This window comes from Nilaparvata lugens, chromosome 7 (genome assembly GCF_014356525.2).
Source record: "Nilaparvata lugens isolate BPH chromosome 7, ASM1435652v1, whole genome shotgun sequence".
Lineage (NCBI taxonomy): Eukaryota > Metazoa > Arthropoda > Insecta > Hemiptera > Delphacidae > Nilaparvata > Nilaparvata lugens.
Window position 1 is genome coordinate 35,398,097 of NC_052510.1, and position 6,742 is coordinate 35,404,838.

The window sequence follows — 6,742 nt, forward strand, 5'->3', positions numbered from 1 at the left end:
GACGCTGGTGCTATACTGTATTATGTGAAAGACACATGCTTTGTAATAATTTACAAATTTTTATAATATTAACACTGTCAACTTTGTCTATGTATTATCACTAGATTTGTCGCCACTTACCTTACTGCAGCAGCTGTCAACTTTGTATGTATATTTTCACCTTTTATGTATGCAGCTGTCAACTAATGTATGTATTTTCAACTTTTTGTCAACTTTGTAAGATACGCTTGTTTTAGCTGCTGCTGCTGCTGCTGCTAAATTTGTATGTATCTAGTATTTTTAATAAACTGTGAACATTGTATGTGCGTGTTTTCTTCATTCATAAACCGCTTGTAGTATACACACACACACACACACACACACACACACACACACATCGGATGTAGCGATGTTAACAGCATAGTTGAACTGTAGACACGCATGTGTAAACAGCAAGCGCACGCAGCAAGATTTATTATTATGACGACAGCAAAAGAGTCAATAGCAATAGTTAACTTTGATAATCTAATTGTAGATACAAAACAAGTGGGTGGCAAAAATTGTCTAGATAGAAAAAAGCAAGGTGAGTTTTTGCCAAGTTCAGCTAGAATTCTAATTTGCGGTGCATCAAATTGTGGAAAGACAAATGTACTGCTGAATTTAATATTCGATAAAAATGGATTAAAATTCAAAAACCTATACTTGTTCAGTAAGTCTTTGTATCAGGAAAAATATCAACTATTGGATGTTGTTTTTTCAAAACTCAAGTGTGTAAACTACTATAAATCTGACAATATTGAATGTATACCGCAACCGAATGATATCGACACTCATTCACTGATAATTTTTGACGATTTGAATGTTACACGTGTGCCGCAAATACGTAATTTTTTCACAATGGGCAGACACAAAAGCATAGATTGTGTGTACTTAATTCAAAGCTATGGCGCAATTTCAAAACATCATATCAGAGACAATGCAAATATGCTGATTATTTTTAAAATGGATATGCACAATTTAAAACTAATATTTAGGGATTTTGTCGGAACTGATATGACATTTGTTGCATTCAGAAATCTATGTTCACATGTATGGCAAAGCGGCGGCGGAAATCATAGTTTTATTTCAATTTTCACTGAGTGTAAACCAGATGCTGGTAAATATCGTAATTGTCTTGGTAAGTATATTGATCCAAGTGTGTATAGCAGCACCAATTGACATGTGTCAATTCTCATCATTTGTTGTTGAGCCAGTGTAGGTGAAAGAACTAATTATCGTTCTACTACTAGCAATATGCGTAAAATTAAATTAAAAAGAAAAAAACAAAGAGGAGGGCGCCGGCGAAGACTAGTGCAACGTGATCATCGTCATACTAGTAAAGTAATTGACAGGATAAAAGGTTTGCGTAAGTCAATTATTAATAAACATAGATCATTAACTAGTATGATTAGGGAAAATGATTCGATTAGACAAAAATCATTAGAACCAATTATCAATCCACTAAAACAATTGAAAGATACACTTGTACAACATGCACACACTAGTAGCAGCAGACTTAAAGAAGAATCAGAGGACGATGAGGAGGAGGAGGAGGAGGAGGAGGAGGAGGAGGAGGAGGAGGAGGAGGAGGAGGAGGAGAAAGATACGGGCAAGGAAATGGATGTGGATGAGGGTTTGAATAGATCTAATGTAAGTGATATTTTGAATAAAACAACAATAACAGTGGATTTTATTGATGAGTATATATGTGAATTTCATAATGAAAAAATGAATAATTGTATATCTTATGGTATATGTTATGATAGTAAAGTAAATGAATACTATATGGGTGTAAAGGATATTAGTATTGCCAATGGTTATGTAATTATCGACAATAATAATAAGTATCGTTTAACAGTTGGTTTGTGTGAACTTCTATTTAAAAAACAGCCTGACCAGAAACTGTACACAGAACGTGATTTAAGAAAATATCGTAATATATTGCAGCTCACCGCTGCTCATTTAGATAGACGCGGTTATGTAAAGAGAAATACAGGCTATAAATCACAATTATTCAATCTTTATTTCCATCAAGTAGTAGTAGGAAAAGAAAAAGATCTAGGATTGATGATGCAGCGGCAGCAGCTGTTAGTGGTATGGGTTTTATAAGAAATGAATCTACTAGTCGACAGTATGTCTACTGGGATAATCCAAATGAACTGATAGACAGATTAGATATTCTGCTTTCATCACAGCAGGCGGGAAATAGATCACATTCAGTTGAAATAGCTTCTATTATTGAAGAACTGAAAGAAAGTGGTATTATATTAGGTGGCAATGTTGCTGCTTTTAGTCGTTAGTATGTGTTTAACACTTGACAAGAATAGAGATGTCGGGCAGTAGCGCCGCCGCCACTGCAGTGAGTAGTACAATAGATCGATTTGGTAGGACACATCATGTGTTTAATACAACAGCACCATTAGTTTTAAACAGTGGTTGTGAATCAGCAGCAGCAGCAACATCATCATCATTAGTGGCAGCAAGTAGAGAATATTTAGACAGTAAACTACTTGAATTATCATCAAATATATTCAATAAACTTCAGTCTGATCCATTGTCACCGCTAGTTAACAGAGAATACTGGACAGTAAATTGCTTGAAATATCATCAAATATATTCAATAAACTTCAGTCTGATCCATTGTCACCGCTAGTTAACAGAGAATACTTGGACAGTAAATTGCTTGAAATATCATCAAATATATTCAATAAACTTCAGTCTGATCCATTGTCACCGCTAGTTAACAGAGAATACTTGGACAGTAAATTGCTTGAAATATCATCAAATATATTCACTAAACTACAGTCTGATCCATTGTGGTCGCCGTCGCTAGTTAACAGAGAATACTTGGATAGTAAATTAAAGGAAGTTTCAACTAGTATAATACAAAAACTACAGACTGATCAATCATCGCCGCTAGTTAACAAAGAATACTTGGACAGTAAATTGCTTGAAATATCAACAAATATATTCACTAAATTGCAAACTGAATCATCTGATTTAGTAGATAGGAAATATTTAGACAGCAAATTACTTGCAATATCAACTAGTATATTCCAAAAACTACAGTCTGATTTAATTACTAAAAAAGTGTTTGAAAGTAAATTGCATTCAATGTCTGATATATTGAAGGAGATAGCACAACAAAAACAGTATTTCGATTCACAATTGAAAACATTGTCTAAATCAATTAGTGATGATATTGAGCTAAAGTATGTTAGTAGATCGTTGTTTGATCAGAAATCAGACGAATTGAAGACATTATGTGAACAACAAAGTAAAAACAATTGTTTAAAACATGTTGATACAGATTTGCTAGAAACTAAATTGAAAGAATTAAAAGACAATCTAATTGCACAACAGAAACTTAACTTTATTAACAGGCAAGATTATAATTTGAAAGTAGTTGATCTAGAATCAACATTCAATATTATGTTGGCTGAGGTGCAAAAGAAACTTGATGAAAAAAATTCAGCTTCTCACCAAAAGCTAAAAGATGACATTATGCAGATGATTATGAAAGGTGAAGATTTTCAGAAATATTTAAATGAACAGTTGTTCAACTTTTCATACTATTTGATTGCACAATATGTAAAAAAGAGGTACATCTTTGACATGAGTGAAGCTGTACAACATAATTTGAATTCTGATCAGGTGCAAGAGTTGTTTTTGAAAAGAATGTTCAGTGATAGGCGACCAAGTGATGCAGGAAAAAAAAAGAAAAAAATATGACTGGGAAATAGATTAGTAGTAGTAGTGTAGTTTAAAGATTTTAAAGATTTTAAATGTGGGGATATTTTTAATATGCAAATTAAGCAGGTGTTAACTGGGGCAGCAGATGTCAGTTAACACCTGCTACAACAAAGATGGCCGCCGCCGCCGCCGCCGTTGGGGAGATGGACACCTGCTACAATGGCCTCTTCCTATTGGTTGGGGTGGTGGGGGCACTAGGGAAGGGGGACGCCATTTTGAACACGCCCCTTGCTTCCTATTGGCTGGGGGCGGGGACAAAATGGCCGACTGGGGCTGGGGGGGTGGAGGGGGCGGGGAGAAAATGGCTGACTAGGGCAGGGGGGGTGGAGGGGGCGGGGAGAAAATGGCTGACTAGGGCTGGGGGGGTGGAGGGGGGCGTGGCCACGCCCCTTGATTCCTATTGGCTGGGGGCGGGGCCAAAATGGCCGACAGGGCTGGGGGGGTGGAGGGGGGAGGCCACACCCCTCGATTTCTATTGGATAGGCAGCTCTCTCAAAACCCCACTACTGAATCGAATCTTCAATACGAGATCTATAAAACTTTATAGTAAATATCAGAGTCATCGATATACGGACAACTTTTTGACTGAGAATTTATCATAAATGATTGTGTTGCATGTTCAATGGTATCACTGAAAAAACAAACTCTGTAAACAGAGTTAACAAAATTAACAGATAATATAGAGATGATATATAAAATTTAAAATAACAGTTTCAAAATAAAGTTTTATTGAGAACAAATATAAAATGTGAATTCTAAACTTGTAATTTATAATTTTTTGGTGACGTGTCCATAACATCGATACTGGTTTGAAGTGTCTACAAAGCTCTGCTCTGTTCCTTGTAGCTAGGCTTCCTTCTTCTCTCTAAAAATATGGCTGGCTGCGTGTGTTGTAATTTTGTGCTCTCTGAATATTTTTCTGTTTAAGTGAATTATTAATGTTTTAAATTGAGTTTTAAACAGTTTATAGTGTTCTATTTTGTCTATCATTTGTTTATTGTGTATACAAGCCTATAGCCATTGTTTTTCAACTATATAAACTGGATAAGTATTGAGCTTGTAGTGACTTTACATGCTTAAACGTGTAAGATATTGTTCTTTGTGTATTTGTGTAGTGTATTGCCAAAATTCTTCTGAAGATTATAAGTTCTTTTGCTCTGAAAACTGGATTTCTCATTCATAGGCGATAGATCCATTCATAGTTTACCAAGAATCTATTACGTTGGAGCCGATAACCTTCCTTTGGTTAATAGGTGAAAATTTGCTATCCAACCGATTTAGGAGAAATTGGTAGCACGGCACATGAGAAATTACACCATTTGAATTCTGAGACCTATTTCTATCATCCCTATGTTCACTCTGATGAAAACTTATTGTTTTATTTTGACCTCCAGCTTGAGCATTGTTATGATCACGGGGCGTTTGTCTGTTTACTTTGTGAGTGTCAGTATTGTCAAACTCATTCAACAAACAAATGAACTCATCACTAGTCTTAATTTTACGAATAATAGCAGCTGTAGATATGGTTTCATCAAAATGACCTTTCAAAAACTTGAAAATAGTATCTTTATCAAAGGCTGGAATTGGATTCTTAGCAATGTTGAAACGAGAAATATAATACTCGGTAAGATTCTTAGATAAGTTTGGCTTATATTTTCCAAATCTCAAATCATTTCTAGCAGATGACTGAATGTCGTCTGACCACATTCTAGCAATGAATTTCTCTTTAAATTCTTCAAAGTTATTCACATCAAAACTGATGAAAATCCACCAATCACGATGAGCAAAATTTGAATTAAAATTGTTTTCAAAAATACCCTTAATTTTGATCCAGTTTGTGATTTCATTTCTCTCAAGATACTCGGTCAAGTTTACTAAGAAATGCATTGGATTCTTCTTGTCAATTTGCATTTGGAATTCAAACCTATCGAGATTACTATTGTTACCAGTATGATTACACATCGGTTTTGTTGACATGTTAATTTTATTTATGTTTTTCCTAACCTCAGTTATAGCAGCTGTATTTTCTTGACAATCTAATTTCAAAGAGAATAATACCTTGATTTCCTTGTCTACTTTTTCGTTTAATTCTACAACCTCTTTTTCAACATGCTTAATACTTTCATTATTTTCTACATTGATAGCATTTTGTGTCATATTTTGTTGCTTAACTATGATCTTCTCCAGGCATTCTCCTGATAAGTGTCCAGCTAATAAGTGGATGTGTTTTAAGTGTCAACATACAGGTCACACGGCAGAATGCTGTGACCAGCAAAGAGTAAATTATGTCAAATCCACAGTCAATGTGTCAGTCAATTCATCACAATCAGGTCAGTGTGATTCATTATTTGTGAATATTGTCATTAATGGCAAATCAGTGCGTTTTCTTGTGGATACCGGGAGTTCAATAACTATTTTAAGCTCAGCTATTGCAAAAGAGCTCCAGTTGTTGTCGCAATTAGTGCCTTATTTCGGAGCTATAAGGGGTGTTAATAATAATCTGCTACACGTCCTTGGTTCATGCAAGGTGGAAGTTATTTTCAATGATGTATATACTAAGCTATCTGCTGTTGTAATCAATCACATTTCATGTCAAGCTATATTAGGTAGAGATTGGTTGTCGGTAATTGCACCCAATTGGGCAAATAACATTTTGCCAAATTCTAATCAAAATGATAATTTTTGTTTGTCTATTGCAAAAAATGAAACTGTGGAAACGCTAGCCAAGTCATATCCAAGAGTGTTTTCAAACAAAGATAATGAAAAACCCATATTGAAATTCAAGGTTAGTCTGAATTTGAAGGACGACAACGTCCAGCCTATTTTTCACAGATCATACACTGTACCATATGCACTGCGGGACGAAATTGGTAATGAATTGGATAGATTGGAGTCGAAGGGAATAATTAATAAGGTTGAAACATCTGATTGGGCCAGTCCCATGGTAATAGTCCCTAAACCGAATGGAAAA